The sequence below is a fragment of the Haliotis cracherodii genome, unplaced genomic scaffold (genome assembly GCF_022045235.1).
Source record: "Haliotis cracherodii isolate W230 unplaced genomic scaffold, xgHalCrac1.p SCAF_13, whole genome shotgun sequence".
Classification (NCBI taxonomy): domain Eukaryota; kingdom Metazoa; phylum Mollusca; class Gastropoda; order Lepetellida; family Haliotidae; genus Haliotis; species Haliotis cracherodii.
The window spans coordinates 11,251,994-11,272,535 of record NW_027266268.1 but is presented as its reverse complement, the minus strand read 5'-3'; the positions used below and the strand labels follow the sequence as shown (position 1 = coordinate 11,272,535).

The 20,542-nt window shown below is 40.8% G+C and overlaps 1 pseudogene; it reads left to right on the top strand.

Moving 5' to 3' along the window:
* The first annotated feature begins 202 nt into the window (after window positions 1-202).
* On the top strand, window positions 203-20,030 carry LOC139459465 (uncharacterized; annotated as a pseudogene).
* The last annotated feature ends 512 nt before the right edge of the window (window positions 20,031-20,542 follow it).

Below are 20,542 nucleotides of genomic sequence, written 5' to 3'. Positions count from 1 at the left end.
ACAACATGACCTGCTGGGACTTTTTACAACTTATTGTTGAGCTTCTAAGTGAGTCCTTGACAAGATGATGTTGCATTAATCAAAGCTTCGAACTGGTAAAGTTACTGGATTGTTGTTGTTTAAGTACTGAGCTTTAATGATCTTCCAACGATTTTGTGAGAAGATGAAACAATTATACTGGTCTGAAAGATTGCAATTAATAATGAGGCTTTTACACTTTGTGCCTCCCGTGTGCGACCATAGAATTTGCCAGGTCGTCGATGGAGGCTCAAAAGAGGCAGAATGGTTGCCTAGGTCGTTCCAAGATGGTTCACAGGAGGTTCAGACATCGCCATGGACAAAAATGGTTGCCGTGAACATGTTCAAAACAGTCGCACAAAGGTCGCCGAGGAGGTTGGTTGCTAAAAGGTGGCTCAAAGGAGGCAAAAGGAAGGCACAAGCTTTGCCGTTGTCTCCGAATGAAGGCCCAGTGGCCGCCCAATGGTCGTCAGGTAACAGATGCGCACTGCTGAAATATTGTCCCGTAAATCTGGGCGATGCTTCTGCCTCCCTTGTGCCTTCTTTGGGCGACCAACAGTGTGCATTGAACGATAAGTATGGCGACCGCCGTGCCTCCATTCGGCGACCACGGCAACACTTGAAACACCATGGCAATGCTTCTGCCTCTTTTCTGCCTCCTTTGAGCTACCTGTAGTGCCTCCTCAGCCTGTCTATAAATAGAGGGCTTGTACCTGCAGTGTTTCATTGTGGTTGCAGACGTTGAACAACTCGAGCAGTTACTGCTGAACAACTCGAGCAGTTACTGCTGAACAACTGCTGATGCAGTTACATGGAAAAATGATTTTCTGGGTTTAGGCGACCATTGAGCGTCCTGGCCAGTTTGTGATCGCTCGAAGGTGGCACAACTGTCGCAACCCTGTGTAATGGGGCCTTAAGGGCCAAAGGCAGCCATCTCATCAAGGATGCGTGGGCTCTTAAACCAATCAAATATCAGCTTTCGCTTTTATTTCTTTTACCCCCTCAATTCGGAAATTTTAAGCATGACAAAAAAGTACCCACACAGAAAACAAAAACTCCTTCGATGGCGCAGTGTTTCATGTGTGATTTCATGACGTTTAGAAACGACATTCGGGACTTGCCGTTGAAGTTCGTTTTCGAGATGCAGAAATCAGATGTGCTCATCTGAATGAATGCTTCGCTCAAAAGACACTTGAACGAAATAACATCGCCTAAGATATTCACGTAGCTACATTCATCTACCCGAGGCAAGAGAGTTAACTCACTATAAAAGTCCAGTTTCCACCCTTGCAGAACAAGGCTGGTATTATGGAGTTAGATTTTGGCTGGACTAACGAGTCTATGCAAAGTCCAATCAAAATCGCACAACGAAATCGAAATCTGGTTCGCAAACTGTTGCGCAGATTTCGGTCGATTGCTGGATTTGCAAAGCATGTGCAGCGCAAACTCGTTATCAACTGATAATTTCCAAACATTTTTATGTTTTTAATCAAGGTGCACGCGTGATTTGATGCACATGTAAGACCCGTTTTATCACAACATAGATCTTGATTATCGATCAGATCGTCTTGACTGGGTGCCACCGTTTTGTTTGAAACAAATGCAAGTGATGGGACCCGTGAAGATTCCGGGGTAAGTATGTCTTCAGCACGATTATTTACAGACCCGCCGTCATAGCTGGAATATTGCTGAGTGCGGCGTTAAACAACAAACAAACACAGGAGAGGCTTAAAAGGGACATAACTCGGAATAACCACTGGTGGCGCCACGATCGAGCCCAGGAATAACAGCCAAGTTCGGCAAGGGAAAAACTGGACTTTTAAAGTCAGTTAACTCTCTTGCCTAGGGAAGATGAGCTACATTTGAATATCCCTAAGTCACGGAATACATGACTGAAATCTTTTAATGTGGAACAGGGGCTGGATACACATATCCATTGTAACTGAGGCACTTTGTAGGGAAATCACAAAACTAGTCACTGCACCCAACCTTACTTTATGTAGTTGCTGAATGCTTTACTGATATACGAGAGAAAATACTTGCAAATGTCGGGGCGAGTTCCCTGCTTGAAGACATGATTGCATGAATATTTTTGGGATTTTTAACGGGTAAAATTATTACGAAATATTATTACTTAAAGCATATGTCATAAAATTAGTTAAATCATATATCAGCCTAACAACATTCATTACATATTACCCATTAAGACCAGAATCTGATGTGTTCTAAAGTATTTATTTGGATAACAAGTCGGATAAAAGCATAATATTCGAGCTATCTGGACCACCCAGCGTTCACAACATGCAGGGCCAGATGATGCTAACGCCCATAACGTTGTGACTGTATGTCTTTGAAGTTGTTACAGCGTGGAAAATAATACATTAGTTTATCTATTAAGTCAACAAGAGAAAATTAGTTCGAAAATAGACAATCTTACTAATTATTTGTATATTTCCCCACATCCTCCAACCAAAACTGACGTCAAATATTACACGCCTCATAAACCGAAGCGCACCAGGTTGGTCTAATTGTTTATAATCACATAAATCATAGAAGCGAGTTTAGCATCAACCTCTTTATCCAACAAATAGCTCGTCAACAAAATGAATAATATGTATGATTGCTGATTTATCCTCCCATGTGAAGCGTTATTACTGTCCATATACTCAAATAATAAAGACAGCTGTGGTTCTGCCAGAGCGAACTCGTACAGGTGATTAAATACTCAACGCATGTCTCACTTAGTACTGACTTCACTTGTCATACGTATAAGGTCACAGTCACTGTGATAATTCTTATTCAATGTCACAGGAACTTTTGTTGTGACGTATAGATATTGTTTTGAGACGGTATATATTGTAAGTTTATGTTTGATCATTATTGGTGCCAGCTGCTTGAAACGCTCATAAATTGTTGAGTTTTCGGTGGGTTTTTTTTGGTGATTCTCCCACGGCGGCTCGTAAGTTAGAGTGACCAACGTTATTTGTTTACAGTCCGCTGTGAGGAGCTTGTTTACAGTTATCGATTCACTCCGAAACTACGTAATTCGTGATTGTTCGCCAGGTAACAGTTTACAAAAGGCTGGCTGTTCCTATATAAAGCAAGACGAGTCTTGTCCGCCCTGACTTGCGACTTATCTATATTCTTTCGCAGTGCAGACAGGATACCCGTGAAGATCCGGGTGGAAAAGGTCTTCAGCAACCCATTCCCACTGTAAAAGGCGACTATGCTTGTCAAAGAGCTACTAACGGGATCGGGTGGTCAGGCTCGCTGACTTGGTTGATCCAAGTGATCGTATTCCAATTGCGTGGATCAATGCGCATGATGATTGTCTGGCCCAGACTCGATGATTTACAGGCCGCCTACATATAGCTGAGAGCGGCAAACAAACCTGGCTGAAAGTGCCGACTTTTCTGCCTGCTGTTTCCTGGATGTCCAACTGTTACCTGGATTCAAGAACGGTCCACGTACCACATTCAAGACATTCGACTGCGACAATTTGTGGACGTTCGTGAGGGAGTGTACTTATATACTGAATCGCAAAAGAAACGTCACTATGGATAGATATATGAGAAACCTTATTTGTCCAAACACTGTAAACATACTTTGAGACATATTACAAAGATGAAACTTGGCATTACTGATCATCAAGGTTGAAATTAAAGTGTCAAATGTTCTTAAAGTGAAACACAACACTAGTCTCTGAGAAAATGGCATCACAAGTCAGTATCTCGTGTTTCCGCCATGTGCATTGATGACTACCGTGCAACGTCGATACATGGAATGGATGAGGCGGTTGATGAAGGCAATAGGCACTTGAGCCCACACTCTGCAGAACGCCTGACGCAGTTCAACTGCAGTTGTCGGCTGTGGTCGGACGTCATTCAGCCGTCTTTGAATCTCGTTCCACAGGTGCTCAATGGAATAAAAATCGGAACTGAGGGCAGGTCACTGCATGGTTCTGATGCCATTCTGCTGGAGGAAGTCTCTTGTTCTCGCAGTGTGGGCACGGGCGTTCACATGCTGAAACTCGTGGTCCCGGCGATGACGTGGTGTCAGAATGGGTCCTCGCTGTGGCCTGTGACTGTGGAGGTGTCTGCTCGTCAATCGTCAACGCACGGTGTCCGCACTAATGTATCGCTGGTGTGTCCCCATGGTCTCTCGAACAGTTTCCGCAGCAGTAACAAAGCAATCTTGAAGATGCTGTCGCACAATCTGACCCTGTGTCTTCCACTACGTGATCGGTCATCTGTAGTGTTGGTTTGTCCAGCTTGCAATCGTCCAAGGGCTTGGTGACCCGTGAAGGTTCCGGGGTAGAATAGGTCTTCAGCAACCTATGCTTGCCGTAATAGATGACTAATGGGATCGGGTGGTCAGGCTCGCTGACTTGGTTGATGCATGTCATCGATCTCAAATGCGTGGATCGATGCTCATGATATCAATCACTGGATTGTCTGGTCCAGACCCGATTATTTACAGACCGCCGTCATATAACTGGAATATTGCTGAGTGCAGCGTTAAGCAACAAACCAACCAACCAACCAACCATCAAGGGCTTGGTGTCGCTGATTTCTTGTCAATCTTGGCATGTGGAAGCAATTCAATAACGAACGAAATTCAATGTTATCCGATCTCGGTGGATTTTTATAGGGCAAGAAATGGGGGAGCGCATGTGCATTTTTATTTGCACGGAACTCACGTGCATCGGGTTTCCATGGCCGTTGCCGTGATGCATTTGGGCGATCGGTGTTATTGTCATCTGCTTTGTTTTTTATTATCAAATTTCATTTTTCATCCGGACAAGGTAATGTTAAATTTTAGAATCTTTGACAAAAATTATCGGGATATTTAAATGACAACTTTTCATGCAAGGTTACTTGGGGTGACGTTTCTTTTGCGGTTCAGTGTATAATAAGGCTTGTTTCTTGTTGCCGCATTGCATTAGTTTTTTTATGATTGTAAACCCCCTATGCCTGTCGAAAGAGGCGACTAACGGGGATCGGGTGGTCAGGCTCGCTGACTTGGTTGATGTATGTCATCGTATCCCAATTGCGTAGATCGATGCTCATCGACCGAAATCTGCACGACAGTTTACGAACCGGATTTCAATTTCGGTGCGCTATTTTAATTGGATTATGCATAGACTCGTTAGTCCATAATACCAGCCTGGTTCGGCAAGGGTGTAAACTGGACTTTTATGGTCAGTTAATTCTTCTGCCATGCGGTGACAACTTTGAGAGTGTAAGTGGACGGAAATATATCATTTGTTTGTTTGTTTGTTGTATAGCGCCGCACTCAGAAATATTCCAGCTATATGACGGCGGTCCTTAAAACAAATCCTGTGATTGACATCATGAGCATCGTTCCACGCAATTGGGATCGATGACATGTATCAACCAAGTCAGCGAGCCTGACCACCCGATCCCGTTAGTCACCTCTTACGACAAGTATAGTCGCCTTTTACGGCAAGTATGGGTTGCTGAAGACCTATATACCCCGGAATCTTCACGGGGGAATATATGAATAACGGTGAATATAATCAGGACATATTTGAATAACTCACTTTGTATGAAACAGAGTGATGTCTGATCTGTTTTCCTAGATTTCTCCCACGTGCACATCTTTCAACCCAACCACCACACGTCAGCATTCTCATCATCATTCGTTCTTCGTGGTAAGGTCACAGCTTCTGAATGACTGAGAGATAATCCGTCATTATTTTATACTCTACATGAAATGTTTGCTAATGGAAATAGATAATTAGATTTCATTCATAATCAATATAAAATAAATTACTGGACTCAAACCAATGCTGCACATAATCACTTTTACTGTTATTAAACAAAGATGTTTGATTGGTCAGTATCAAGTTCTGACCACACTAGTGTTATCAGTATTATTATTTTTGATATAAAAATATTTTTACTGAACTTGGTCAAATTACCAATTCACGTCCCCTGATTTTTCCATTTTTTCCAGGCGAAAGAAAACAAATTCAATTACAGGTGCAAGCAGTCATGGTGGGCACCAAGTAACACTGTGCACAAACGTCCATGTTCGAATCCTCAAAGGGTTTCCTTGTACCAAATCCGTTAAATGTAGGCACCACTTGCAGGATATCACCGGTACGAAAGAGTCGTGTGCCGGGGTGTCCAAGTATGTTCTAAAGCCATTCCGACCTCGAACAAGTACGAATCCTCAAACGGTTTGCATTTAATTTATCAACTCAAAACTTAGTCGCCGGAAATCGACGCTACGAAATTGGTGTGTTCCAGTGGTGTCCCAAATATTAATCGAATATTACCACCAAGCAGTGTTACTTTTATCATTCAACCAAGAACAAACAATAGGATGCATATGACACACTAACTTCGTGTAAACTTTCAATAGTTTCTGTCAAGAACCTTACAAGATAGGATCTTTAAAGTGAAATTTCAGTGAAAAACAATTTATCAAAATCAAAATCCCATAGGGCCGCAACTAAAAAAGATATATCGAATATGCTATTACAATTTATTGTGTTGTGTATGGAGACAATTCTCAGAAAGATTGGAAGCATTTCTTGCAGTGGATTGAGAGGAGTAGGGATTTGAAGACATGTACCCAAAAAACCCTATGAAAACCTTGAATCCAATATGGTTGCCAAACAACGTGATCAATCACCAAAGTCAAAGCCCATTTTAACACGTTATGGTCCCAAACCAGGAAACTGACCCATCATTTCTCTTAGCCCGTGTCAAAATAGCTACAATGAAAATTCTAAAATAAACATTTCTAAAACTCCTTAATATCAAATGGCACTAGTTCAGTATGCAATGTTTGGCAAGGAAATATTTAACAGTTTATTTGTTATACTCCTCAAGTAAACCAATCCTATATTAAAACTTAAATCCAACATAAACAATAAAAAAATCTAAAAGTGCTATTATATCAAAAGACACCAGTTCAGTATGTGCCTGGTAGACATGCAAAGTTTTGTAAGAAAGTATTTAACGGTTTTTGAGATACGCTCTGGAAACGAACACCACCGCTGTAGAACCTAAGTCCAACTTATTGCCATGGAAACGTGAAAAATAAAATTATAAAATTCCTAAATAGCAAGTGGCACCAGTCCAGTATGTGTCTGGTAAACATGCAAAGTTTTTGTTGGAAAGTATTGACTGGGTTTTGAGTTATGCTCCGGAAACAAACTCTACCCTATAGAACCTAAGTCCAACTTGTTGCAATGGAAACGTAAAAAGTAAATATCTATAAAATACCTAAATACCAAAAGGCCCCAGTTCAGTATGTGCCTAGTAGACATGCAAAGTTTTGTAAGAAAGTACTGAAAGTTAGTATTGAATGGGTTTTGAGTTACGCTCCGGAAACGAACACCACCCTTATAGAACCTAAGTCCAACTTGTTGCCATGGAAACGTCAAAAATAAAATATTTTAAACACACACACACTCACTCACCCACCCACGGAACCCATGTCTATATCCCCCGCCAAATCCATTGGGGCGGGGGATAAAAAGTGTCAAGTAACTAAAGCAGCAGACACATGCAAAGTTTGAAAGTAATCGGATCAGCGGTTGTGGAGCAATAGGGCAAAATATAGCTTCAAAAATTACTTGTTGTTCAGTTGGCGGACCTAGTACTCAATGGTCTACATCGTCTTCATACACATACAAAATTTGAACAAAATCGAGCTATTGGTTACTCTGTTACTCTGAATAATGAATAATGATAAAAATAAATGATAATAAATCGAACGATAAAAATAGGTACAGGTAATAAATAATTACTCTGGACGAGGTAAATATGTGAAAACAATGACCCGAACATCAAAAAATAATTCATTCCCACTGAGTTTGCCACATCATCGCAGAAGAAAACATATTCCATAAATAATTCAATATGTAAAAACAAGGACAAAAAGGCGTACAATCGACACTGCTTTTGGCAGAGATTTAGATTTAGCTGGAATTTTGATAAGTGTGGCGTTAAACAACAAACAAGCACAGTCAGTATCTGACTGTATAAGAACGTTACCGAATGAGGTATTCGAAGATCCTTCGGACAGTAAAACCAGCAAAATATAAAGCTACGATGTCGCAGCTTCGAATCTAATTGCCCCTGAAGACATTGAGGAGGAACCCTTCGTCCACATGCCAAAATCCATAGTTCAAACTGAAAACAAAAACACCCACTGTTTTGTTGTCATCAGATATTTTAGCGACCATGCTTGATTCCAAGCTAATTGCTCATTGCAACAGGTTGGGCACGCAATCAACCGTCAGTCGGTCTCTGGCCCGCCATACCATCAAAACAAGCCACCGAGTATGGTATGTTCAGTCGCCTCTAAAATCACTTGAACTACCTTGTTTACGCAAATCGTCGAATCTTGGTATTAATACCTGCGAAAGTCAGAAACCAAATATAGTTCATTCAAAAAGAAGTTTCACAGGGCCAGACCACAGGAACTCGATATTGCTATATGTAAAACTATACGCCCCTATACTTCATAAAAGACAAGGAGCGTCACCCGCCATAGTGGACTGTTTGTTTACATCAAGCACAAAATACGATTCCTTCCTTTAATCGTTTTATCATCGGATATTCTCGCGCTAGGTATTCTCTAAGGACCTACATAAACATGTCCAAGTACATGAACCTGTTTTGTTTTCTGGCTTTTTTTAATGAGAAAATACCTTGTAAACTCGCGAGTCGGAGTTAGCGGAAGTAGCATACTGGAACGGACTTAAATAGCTACGAGTTATCTGAAATAAAAGAACACACATAAAAAGCAGGAATCTCGAAATGTTTGCTTTTCACTGTGTACTTCACTTCAACTCAGAAAGGCATCTGAAAACTATTTCACATGGCATGTACGATTTTTTATATGACAATAATCATCATTTACTACTTCAAGTATATAGTAGTGACTGTCAAATATTATATTCCACATATTCTTAACTGGTTAAATCATCTCTGGTATATACCTCGTTTATACGGACACTTGCGTCATTTCACAATTCGTCCGTATAAACGAATTTCCGTATAACTGAAACCAAATTCTTACTGGAATTCATGACAAAATTCCTTATAATATTGTTTTTATTAATTTCGGCGAAATCGTGTGTGAAGCGATCGGAAGATCGCACAACTCACCGTTATTAACAGCAGCCACGGTCAAAATACAGCTATTGACGCCTTGAAAAGAATTTTAGTGGACAGAGAATGGATACATATATCATAAATGACATACTTTGACTCGTTAAAAGTCATATTTATTTTTGTTTGATGATTCTATGTCAACATGAAATTCTCGCGATCACGTGCGCGTGAGCCTTGACGGTGACTGGTCAGGCTGGTTCCATGTAAAAAATAATACCCGGGAATAGCGATCAGCTGCTTCGCTTAGGGTTATTAATATTTTAAATATGTTTATTAGTAAAGGCTGCATATAATTAAGAAAATAATGGAATATATTAATGGAAGTTTGAACTTTCCCACATTTTGAGGTTTGAATTTTAAACAATATTTCCAATTTGTCCAGATCGCCTGGGTTCTCGTAATACCTAATCAAGGTGAACTTTGACCTCTGACCTTCTTCTTCTTTCTTATATTGGAGATTTAACGTGCGCTTTCCGACTGCAAGCGTATGTCGCACACGGGCCCGGCCAGGCCATTTAATGTGTTTCCAAAAAGGGGAAAAGTGAGTTTGTGCAACCCAGGAGGGGGCTTTAGGGGTTACTTATATAGTAATTTTGAAATTTTGAGATTTGGAAAGAATGCCAAGAGTGGGTGGGGGACGAACTAAGGGAACTGTGTGTGTTGGGTGGTTATCAAATAAGGTAGTTTTGGTTTTAATATTTTATTTGGGGTTTAAATGCGACTAATTAGTCCTGTTTTTATTAGGTATATGCCTAAGGCTTTGAATTTTTCTAATTTATTTTGTGGATTTAGGACTGATTCTAGTGTAAGTCCGGTTTTAAGATTTTGGGTGGTCTGTAGTGTTGTTCGGTGTGTTTGGTAGTGTGTGCAGTGAATGAGTACGTGTTCTGGTGTTTCTTGTTGTTTGCAATGTGGGCAGTTTCCTGTTGTGTGTAGTTTAGCTATTTTACGGTGATTATTTAGTTTGGTGTGGCCTGTTTGTAGTTTGGTAATTATTCTGTCGATTTTTTTGGATGGGTGTAGTATTTTGGGTTTATTTAGGGTTTTTTTGAGTACTTTCCTGATTTGGCTATTTGAGTTTTGGTATATATTTTGCCATTTTCTGTTAATTTTTTGTTTAGTGACACTTTTGATTTCTGATTTTGAGCTGGGTAAGTTTAAGCTTATTTCTGGGAGTTTAAGGGATAATTTTGCTGCTTTATCTGCCTTTTCATTTCCAAAGATTCCTACGTGGGCGGGGATCCAAATGAACTCTATTTGTTTACCTACCTTAGTTAAGTTGTTTGAGCTATTGAGTATTTGATTTATTAGTTTGGGGCGGTTTTTAGTGTTTTTATTTTTGAGGGCTTGTAGTCCACTGAGGGAGTCGGTTACGATGAGGATTTTTTGGTGTTTTTTAGATTGCTGATTGTGTAGTGCTGAGGCCATGCCCATTAGTTCGGCCGTGAATATGGATTGGTTGTTTGGGAGTCGGTAAGATTGTGTGTCTTTGGTTGGTTGTGCGATGTGGACTCCGAAAGCTGTGTGTTTTGAGATCGGATCTGAGGATCCGTCTGTGTATATGTGACACCAATTTGGCCAGTTTTCACGTATGTATGCTAGTGTGGTGGTTTTAGCGATGTTAGGATCGGTCTGTTTATTTAGTGTATCGGCTAGTGTTGTGTCTATTTTTGGTATTTTAAGTTTTGGAGTGAAGGTATTGGATGATTTATTGTTTTGTTTAAGATTATTTATTTTGTGTTCGTTTAGGTAATTGGTTATTCTTTGGGAAATTGGAGTAAGTAGTGGATGTTTCCGGGCTAGGGCTTGGTTTCTAGGGCTAATATTTTGTTTTATTAAGTTTTCGATTAGTGGGTTTGATTGGGACGCGGCCCAGAAGTTTAGGGTAAGTTGTTCCCTACGTAGTTTAAGTGGCATTTCTCCTGTTAAGGCCTGGAGTGAGGTGGAAGAGGTGCCATGTTGAGTTCGTGTGATTAGTTTTAGGGCCTGATACTGGATTGAGTCTAGTTTTGTAATGAGAGAGTTGTTTAAGGTGTCGTAAATGGCACTGCCATAGTCTAGTTTGGACCTAATTAGTGATATATAGAGTGAGAGGAGGGTGTTTTTAGAGGCCCCCCAGTTGGAGCCGGTTAGGCATCTTAACGTGTTTAGGTCTTTGCTGCATCTGGTTACAAGGTTTTTAATGTGAGCATCCCAGGTGAGATGTTCATCGAAGATTAATCCTAAGAATTTGGTTTGTTTTTTGGAATTTGATTGGTTTGTTGTTTAGTTGGAGGTTTAGGGTGGCGGGTTGCATATTTTTGTGTTTAAATACTATTCCTGTGGTTTTTTTCTGAGTTTAGGGAGAAGCCCCATTTGTCAGCCCATTTTTGTATTTTATTTAGAGATTTTTGTAGTAAGTTTTGGGCCATTTTAATGCTTTTAGTGCGGATCCAGAGGGCTCCATCATCCGCGAATTTTGATGTGTTTACTTTGGGGGATAGTCCCTCGAATAGATCGTTAATCATAATATTGAAGAGTGTTGGGCTTAGGATGCTGCCCTGGGGAGTGCCATTTCTAGAGGACATTGGTCCGATAGCGTTTGGTCTATGCCCACGGTGATTTTTGCGGTTTGTTAGGAAACTTTGGATGTAGTTAATTATTTGACCTTTAAGTCCTATTTTTTGTAGTTTTTGTATTAGCCCGTTATGCCAAACCATGTCGAATGCTTTGGAGAAGTCTAGAAAGATGCCTGTAGTATATTGTTTGTTAAGTTGGCCTGTTTTAATGTCCTGCTCTAGTCGGGCGAGGTTATCTAAGGTTGAGCGTCCAGGAGTGAAAACGCTTTGGTCTGGATTTATTATGTTGTTTTGTTCTAAGTAGTGTTGTAACCTGTTTTTGGCCATTGATTCCATTACTTTGCATAAGTTAGAAGTTAGGGAGATTGGTCTGTATGAATTAGCCTGGTCAGCTGGTTTATTGGGTTTGGGGATTGGTATGACCAGGGCTTGTTTCCAAGGTTTGGAGTAGTTTAGGTGGTAGTTGTTTAATTATCTGGTATGAAGTAAGGTCTAAGCCTGGGGCTGTGCCCTTTTTCCTATTTTGTAGGACGTGGAGTAGTTCTTCCATTGTGAAATGGAGATTAATTTCTAGGTTTATTATCTTTTGGTTCTTTGGTAAATTTGGTTTCTGCTTTTAGTTGTTCCTGGAATTTTTGGTTGAAGTTGCTATTGCTACTGACGGCCGAGAAGTCATTTGCTAGGTTATTAGCTTTTTCAGTGGGGTTTGTTGAATTGTTTACGTTGGGAGTTTTTTATGACGTTTAATGCCCCTAATGGCGTGGATTTTGCGCCAAACTGTTCTGGCGTCTGTATGATGGTTAATTTCTTCGCAAAATTTTTTCCAGTCTCTTGTTTTAGCTGTTTTAACTAAGCTTTGTACTTTGTGATTTAGTTCATGTGCTATCTTTAGGTGTTTGGCTTTATCACGTTTGGCTTTATTGAATGTGGATTTGCGTTTACGCCTAGTTTGTTCTATCTCCTCGTTCCACCAAGGAACCGAGGGTTTGCCTATGCTGGTTGTTTTGAAAGGAATGGAGTTTTTAGCTGCGTGTATTATATAGTCAGTGAGGTTTTTACAGTAGATTTCGGGGTCGTTACTTTCTAGGTCAGCTAGGTTAGCCTGGTTGCAATTGTCCTGAAATTTGTCCCAGTCGGCTTTGTTGTAGTGGAATTTAGGTTCCTGGTTTGGGGCTGGTGATGGGATGTTTACGTCTCCTATAGTTATATTTATGGGGAAGTGGTCACTACCTAGTGGTACCCCGTGTACTTCCCATTGAATACTTTGGGCTAAATCTGGGGTGCATATGGTTAAGTCGATAGCCGACATTTTGTGGTGTATTTTGTCGTATCTAGTAGGTTGGTTGTAGTTAGTGGTTAGTAGTATTAGGTCATTTTGTTCTATCCATTCTGAGATGAGTTTTCCGTGTTTATCTATTTTATCTTCTATACCCCAGGTAGGGTGGTGGGCATTACAGTCTCCTAGGAAGATTGTAGATTTATTGCCTATTTGGAGGAGGGTGTTTAAATCCTCAGGTTTGACCTGTTTTTCTACCCAGTGGTATATATTTATGATATTAATTTTTTGGTTGTTATTTGTTATTTGGATACCGTTTGCTCGGTGTGTTTATTTTTAGTTCTTTGTAGCTTAAATCTTCCCTGACGTATATGATTAGGCCGCCTCCGGCTCTACCTGGGTTTGTTTTGGCTCGGTCAGTTCTTATTGAGTTATAGTTTGGTAGGGTGAATTTAGATCTGGTAGAGAATTTAGTTTCCTGTATACAGACTATGTGTGGACCTTTGTCTCGTTTGAATTTAGCTTTTAACTCCTGGCCGTGGGAGGCTAATCCGTTGGCGTTCCACTGAAATATATTTAGTCCTTCCATTTTGGGGGATGAGAGGTTATTAGTTTGTTTTGAGTTTTAGGTTTTGTTTAATTGGTAGCTTCCCTAAGTTGGGAGAGAAATAACTCAAAGGAGAGAGTTGTGAGTTTTAGTTTTTGTGCTACTGAGTGAAAAGCCTTAGTACTAGCATTTGGTGAGTTTTGCTTTTGCATGTAGGCTAGGAGTAGTGTGAGGTTATTAAGAGTTTTAGTGCTGGTTAATTGAGGATTTTTGAGCCTGAAGTTTTTGTTGGTTTTAGGGGCTGAGAAAGTGATTTCATTTATTTCCTCGGTGGAAGAATACTCGTCTTCGTCGGTTAGGTTGGTTTTTATTGTTTGAGTTTTCATTGGGGAGGCATGTGGAGGTGTTTGTGGTGTGGGGTGTTGAGTTTGTGCTTGCGTGTTGGGTGTAGCTGTGGTTTCCTCAGTGTTTGAGTTTTTTTGTTGTGGTTGCTTGTGGGGAAGTGTTGTTGCCTTGTGGGCTGTAGAGTGTCTGGCTGAGGGTCGTTGTGTGTCTGTGGTTTTGCTGTTTGCTTTGCATGCGGGTGTTGATGTTATGGGGGAGTTGGTAGGTGGCTGTGTGAGGTGGTGGGTGCGGTTTCTATGTGGTTGCCCCAGATTGAATCCGAGAGTTTGTGTGTGGTGTTTGAGTGTGGTGTGGGGAGGAGAGGTTTGGATGTAGGTGGTGCATATTTTCTTGTTTGGATTTTGGCCGAATCTATGTTTATGTGTTTGTTGGCCTGTTGTGTTAGGGCATGTCTGTGCGGACACTGGTTTGAGAGTGATGTATGTTTTATGCATTTGCAATGGATGCACCAGGGAGAGCATGTACCTGGGCAATCGGTTTGGGCGCATTTTTTACATTTAGTTTTTTTTTAATGTACATTGGGTGGCCGTGTGGTTATATCTAAGGCAGTTAGAACATTGTTTGACCTGTTTGATGTATGGTTTAACTTCTAGTTTAGTGTGGGCACCGAAAGAGATGTGATTAGGGGCTTCAGGAAATTTAGCAGTTTTTTTTAAGTTTACAATAACGATTGATGTAGGGACGGTTTTGCCGTTTCTGTTTGTTGTTATCCTGCGGGTGCTTGTTATTTGGGGTTGAGGGTATTGATTTGTGTTTGCTTCTTGGGTGTAGAGTTCTAGGTCTTCGGTTTGTGTATTGTGGAGGCGAGTTGGCTGGTTTGGTGGGGGTGGTATGTTCCATGTCTGAGCCATACTCGGCCGGAACAATGTTTTCGACTGTCCTCCCGGAGGTGTTGTGCGCTTCCGCGGGTATGGGTAAGTCAGGATCTGGGGTGTCTGCGTGTGAGATGATGCGTGTGTCTGTCATGTTTTGGGGTGTTTGGTTCGGGTGAGTTGAGATGTGTGGTGCCTGAACCCTAGAGATTTATTTTTTTGCTGGAAGGCTGGGGTTGGTGAGACAAGTGGAAAGCTGGGATTAGGAAATATTTAGTCGAAGGAGTGGAGTGATAGGTCAGTGGTGGGCGTGGGTGGTGAGTAGGAAAAAGCGTGCGTTGTGTTTAGGAGAAGGGGGGATTAGGTGTTTTTTGTTTTTAGGAGTTGGGTCAAAGGGTGCGTTTGAGTGGTGGGCGTGGGTAGTGAATAGAAATGAGAGCGTGCTGTGTTAAGGAGATGGGGGAGGGTAAAGTGTTGGTTTGAGACTAAAGGGTGTGTTTGAGTGTTGTTGTTTTTTTTAAGGATTTAGGGGTTTTGTGATTAATTTGGTGAGAGTGATAAGAGTATGTGAGTAAGGATGAAAGGATAACGTGATGATAATTACCGATGGTGAAGTTTCCTTGGCTGGCTATCAGGCAATGCTCTGTGCTGGCTTGGGAGGTGTTGCTCGCTTGGGGTACAAACTGCAACTGGACCTCTGACCTTACTTACTTACTTACTTACTTTGGAGATTTAACGTGCGCTTTCCGACTGATGCGTATTTCGCACACGGGCCCGGCCAGGCCATTTAATGTGTTTCCGAAAGGGGCGAAGGTGGTCTGTGCAACCAAAGAGGGGGCTTTAGGGGTTGCTTATATAGAATTTGGGAATTTTGAGATTTGGAATAGATGCCGATGGGGTTGGGGAGGAGAACTAAGGGAGCTGGGTATGGTGGATGATTGTTTGTTTATGTGATTTTGATTTGGTAGGTTATTATGGTTTTAGATGCGTTTTATTAGTTCGGTTTTGATTAAGAATACGCCTAAGGCCTTGAAGTTTTCTAGTTTATTTTGTGGGTTTAGTATTGCTTCTAGAGTGAGGGCCTTGTTTAGATTGAGGGTGGTTTGTAATGCGGTTCGATGTGTTAGGTAGTGTGTGCAGTGGATGAGTGCGTGTTCTGGGGTTTCTGATTGTTTGCAGTGTGGGCAGTTACCTGTAGTGTGTTTTTTAATTTTTTTTAGGTGGTTATTTAGGTTGGTGTGTCCTGTTTGGAGTTTAGTGATTACTCTGTCGATTTTTTTTGATGGATGGAGAATTTTTGGTTTGGTTAGTGGTTTGCTGAGCACTCTTTTGATTTGGCTATTTGAGTTTAGATATAGGTTATGCCATTTTTTTGTGATTTTTTGTTTGTTTACACTTTTAATTTCTGATTTTGAGATGGGTAAGTTTAAGCTTATTTCTGGGATTTTGAGGGATAGTTTAGCTGCTTTATCGGCGTTTTCATTACCGTATATTCCTACGTGGGCGGGTATCCACAAGAAGGTTATTTGTTTGCCTGCTTTTGTTAGGTCGTTGGAGCTTTTAAGTATTTGATTTATTAATTTAGGTCGGTTTTTGGTATTTTTGTTTTGGAGGGCTTGTAGTCCACTTAGGGAGTCAGTAAGTATTAGGATTTTTTGGTTGTTTTTGGATTCTTGATTGTGGAGGGCTGAGGCCATGCCCATTAGTTCGGCCGTGAATATTGATTGGTTATTTGGGAGTCGGAAGGATTGTGTGGTTTTAGTTGGTTGTGTGGTATGGACTCCGAAACCCGTGTGTTTGGAGGTCGGATCTGAGGATCCGTCCGTGTAAATGTGACACCAATTTGGCCAATTTTTGTGTATATATGCTAGTGTGGTAGTTTTAGCTATGTTTGGGTCGGTTTGTTTATTTATTTGGCTAGCTAGTGTTGTGTCTATTTTGGGTATTTTAAGTTTAGGGGTGAAGATATTTGATTGTTTGCAGTTTTGTTTAAGATTTTTAATTTGGTGTTCATTTAGGTAGTTTGTTATTCTTTGGGATATTGGGGTAAGTAAGGGGTGTTTACGAGCTAGAGCTTGGTTTTTAGGGCTGATGTTTTGGTTTATTAAGTTTTGGATGAGAGGGTTTGATTGGGACGCGGCCCAGAAATTTAAGCTTAACTGTTCCCTGCGTAGACTTAGTGGCATTTCTCCTGTTAAGGCCTGAAGTGAGGTGTAGGAGGTGCCATGTTGGGTGCGTGTAATGAGTTTGAGAGACTGATATTGTATTGAGTCAAGTTTTTTAGATAGAGAGTTGTTTAGGGTGTTGTATATGGCGCAGCCGTAGTCTAGTTTTGATCTAATTAGGGATATGTAGAGAGAGAGGAGAGTATCTTTGGAGGCTCCCCAGTTAGAGCCAGTTAGGCATCTTAGGGTGTTTAGGTCTTTACTGCATTTAGTTGTTAGGTTTTGGATGTGAGCATCCCAGGTGAGATGTTCATCGAAAATAAGTCCTAAGAATTTGGTTTGTTTTTGAAATTTGATTGTTTGATTGTTACCTCTGACCTCCACAGACGCCATATTTATCGAAGAGGATTACATGTACAATAAACAAGCTCGTCTCAAACGTAACTCAGTGTCACTTGGTTAATTGACTCACGAATCAAAGGATTACCACCAGCGGAAGTGTATTGTCCAGATAAGTGAGACATGTTGAGTGCATTTCAGTGATTTGTGTATGAAAATGACCGTCTGGTTCCGGAAACTGAATTTCCGTATATACGGGTAAATTTATATAGTAATTATTTCGTTTTGAATGAAAATCGTCCGGGAACCGAGGTTTCCGGATATCTGAAGTCCGTATAAGTGGGGCACGACTGTAAAAGGTATTAAATAGAACTTTTCTTCATTCTAGAAATATTATCACAATCATAACATTTTAATATGGTAAACGTTATTGATGGGTTTTGTAAGGACATTAGAAAGTAATGAAAAACTTGATTAGTATTTTTTAGAAAAACAAAATTCAGTTTTTAACTATGACACATTTCAGCAATGGCAGCTAATATATTTGGACAGTAACTGAACAATTATTTTCCTTTCCAGGCTACATGCTCACTATGTGGAAGATGACAATGTTTCGGTTACAGTTGAAAGCATTGCAAATAAGGTTTGTGAAAAGTTTGGACTTACATCAACAAAACTAATCAGGCGATTAATACACACATTTTTTCCAAATGTCAAAAAACAACATCGTAAGGCTAATGAATGAACAAAAAATGTCCCTGTATATAAAGGGCTAAAAGAAAACAATAATGACACAGAATCAGTTTCATTTTAAAATATAGCAAATATTTTGCCTGATGAAATTTGTGTAGACACTGGTCTTGTTTGCAAAGGGAACACTTTGAATTTAACACTCAATCCCTTTGCAGTCTGTTTTCTCTAATTAAGACAGCCAGGTACTGTCAGGGTGTTGATCATGAAGCTGCAGAGGTCACTGTGGACAAAGAAAATATCCTACATCAAAGAAACAAGGATAACTTAGTAGCTTACTCTATTAAGTGTCAAAAACGTCTGCACTTCAGGTGATGGAAATCAATCACAGCATGTTGTGCATGCAGACATCTATATGAAAGTGTTTATGATGACTCATCAGATGTCTCACCAGATACTGCTAAACAGTACACCCCAAAGTATATGATGGATTTCATCTAGACAAAAACGCACCATACCTAACTGCTGCACAGATTCTGTTGATCCTCATTCTCGAAAGTGGGATAACAATCTCAAACAGCTGGCTTTATCCATCTGGACCCGAAGTCCAAGGGTTTACCAACATCTTTCAAGGAGTTAAAGTCTTCCTCTGCTATCTGAAAGTAAACTGACCCGATTCAAATGTTCCGTGGAGTAGACCTCGGGAATAAATAACAACATGCTGAACTGGATGTGTATGCAAGCACAACATGACAACATACCTCCTGCAGGTTACTTTGGTGGACTAATAATGGATGAGATGTCGATTCAGGAGGATATTCAGCTTGTTCGAAAGCATGGTGGTTGCAACCCTATTGGCTTTACTGATACAGGGGTTGAGGCAGAATCTTTCTCAACCACATCTGATCAGAAGCATCTTGCGAACCATGTAATGCAGTTTATGTTTCATGGTTTGATCATGGGTTCAGATTTCTTGTAGCCCACTACCTCACTTCCCAGGCAACAGGACCCCAAATATATTCCATGTTTTGGGATGTTGTGCAGGCCTTGGACTAATGGGGATTTCATGTCCTGTACACTTGCTGGAGCATCAAACAATCGATCATTCATTAAGATGCACTTCAGAAATTCTCCAATAGACGTTCAGAGGTCCATACGGAACCACTTCTGCAGCATCCATCCGCCCGTATTCCTGCCTGACCCATCACATCTATTTAAGAAAATAAGAAACAATATCATGAAAAGTGGTCATGAGAGTTGGCATACCAGACTACTGAAGTATGAAGAAAGGGAGATAACGTTTTCGTAGGAGCTTACGAATGGGATAGGGGTCATGGTCTGTCTATCCATTACAAGCTGACCTATGAGCATCTCCACCCAAATAACGCGGAGGAGATGAGGAACCATTTGGCAAAGGATATACTGGATGGAGAAATGCTATATCTACTTCCAAGATAAAAAGAATATCTAGGTGAGAAAGGTGACAGATGCCTTGGTGTCTCCTCCAGCAAACATCGATGCTCATCAAGCTTTTCCATGACAGGCGGCCAATCTATTCCTGAGGTGATGAGCGGTTACATGAGATGGAGGAAGTTTTGATATGGTTTCGCGACTGGGAATCCAAATCAAGTCGGAACAACTTCTTATCGAGGGAAACTTTCGAATATGTTACTTACCCACTGTATGGTTTAAAGAAGCTTGTACTTTAGCCACCAGTGACGCGAAACACCCAGTCACTCCCATGTTCATAAACAGTGATATCCTTGAGAACAACTTTTCTCAGCAAAGGGGACTTCATCATGGCTTGGGTACCAACCCAAACTATGTACAGTATTACCAGGTGACAAACCGCATCACTCTGTGCCAGAATGTTGTGTCGAAAAAAGCCAACACTTTCCGTCGTAAAGCTATGGTACCAAAAGGGGCTCTGCCATTCAATCAGCTGAAAATGGAACAAGGCATCCCTCTCTCCATGAATCATACAATGCTGATAACTTCTATTTTGTTCTACCTTTATGACTTGCAACAGAAAATTATGAAATATATTTTATCACAAATTTAGAATATATACAAAGCATAGTAGTGTCTATACACATTTCAATGTATTACCATGATTACCAGATATATCCTTGTTTTTCTAGTGACACAGAGAACATATTCAAACAGCACCTTCCTGAGGCACAGACCCGTGAAGATCCTGGGTAGAATAGGTCTTCAGCAATCCATGCTTGCCGCAAACGGCGACAAACGGGATCGGATGGTCAGGCTTTGGTTGATGCAAGTCATCGATCCCAATTACGTTGATCGATGTTCATGATGTAAATCACTGGATTGTCTGGTCCAGTCTCGATTATTTACAGACCGCCGTCATATAGCTGGAATATTGCTGAGTGCAGAATTTAAACAACAAACAAATTCCTGAGACACAACTTTCAAATCCTCAATAGAGATGCCTCCACATGCTCTCTGCCACCACCGTTCACAGTGAGTACATCCAATCCAGGGCTCTGGGTCTCAATACATTTCGCCACACAGGGCACAAAATCTTCTTCAATCAGGTTGTGTCTTAGTTAC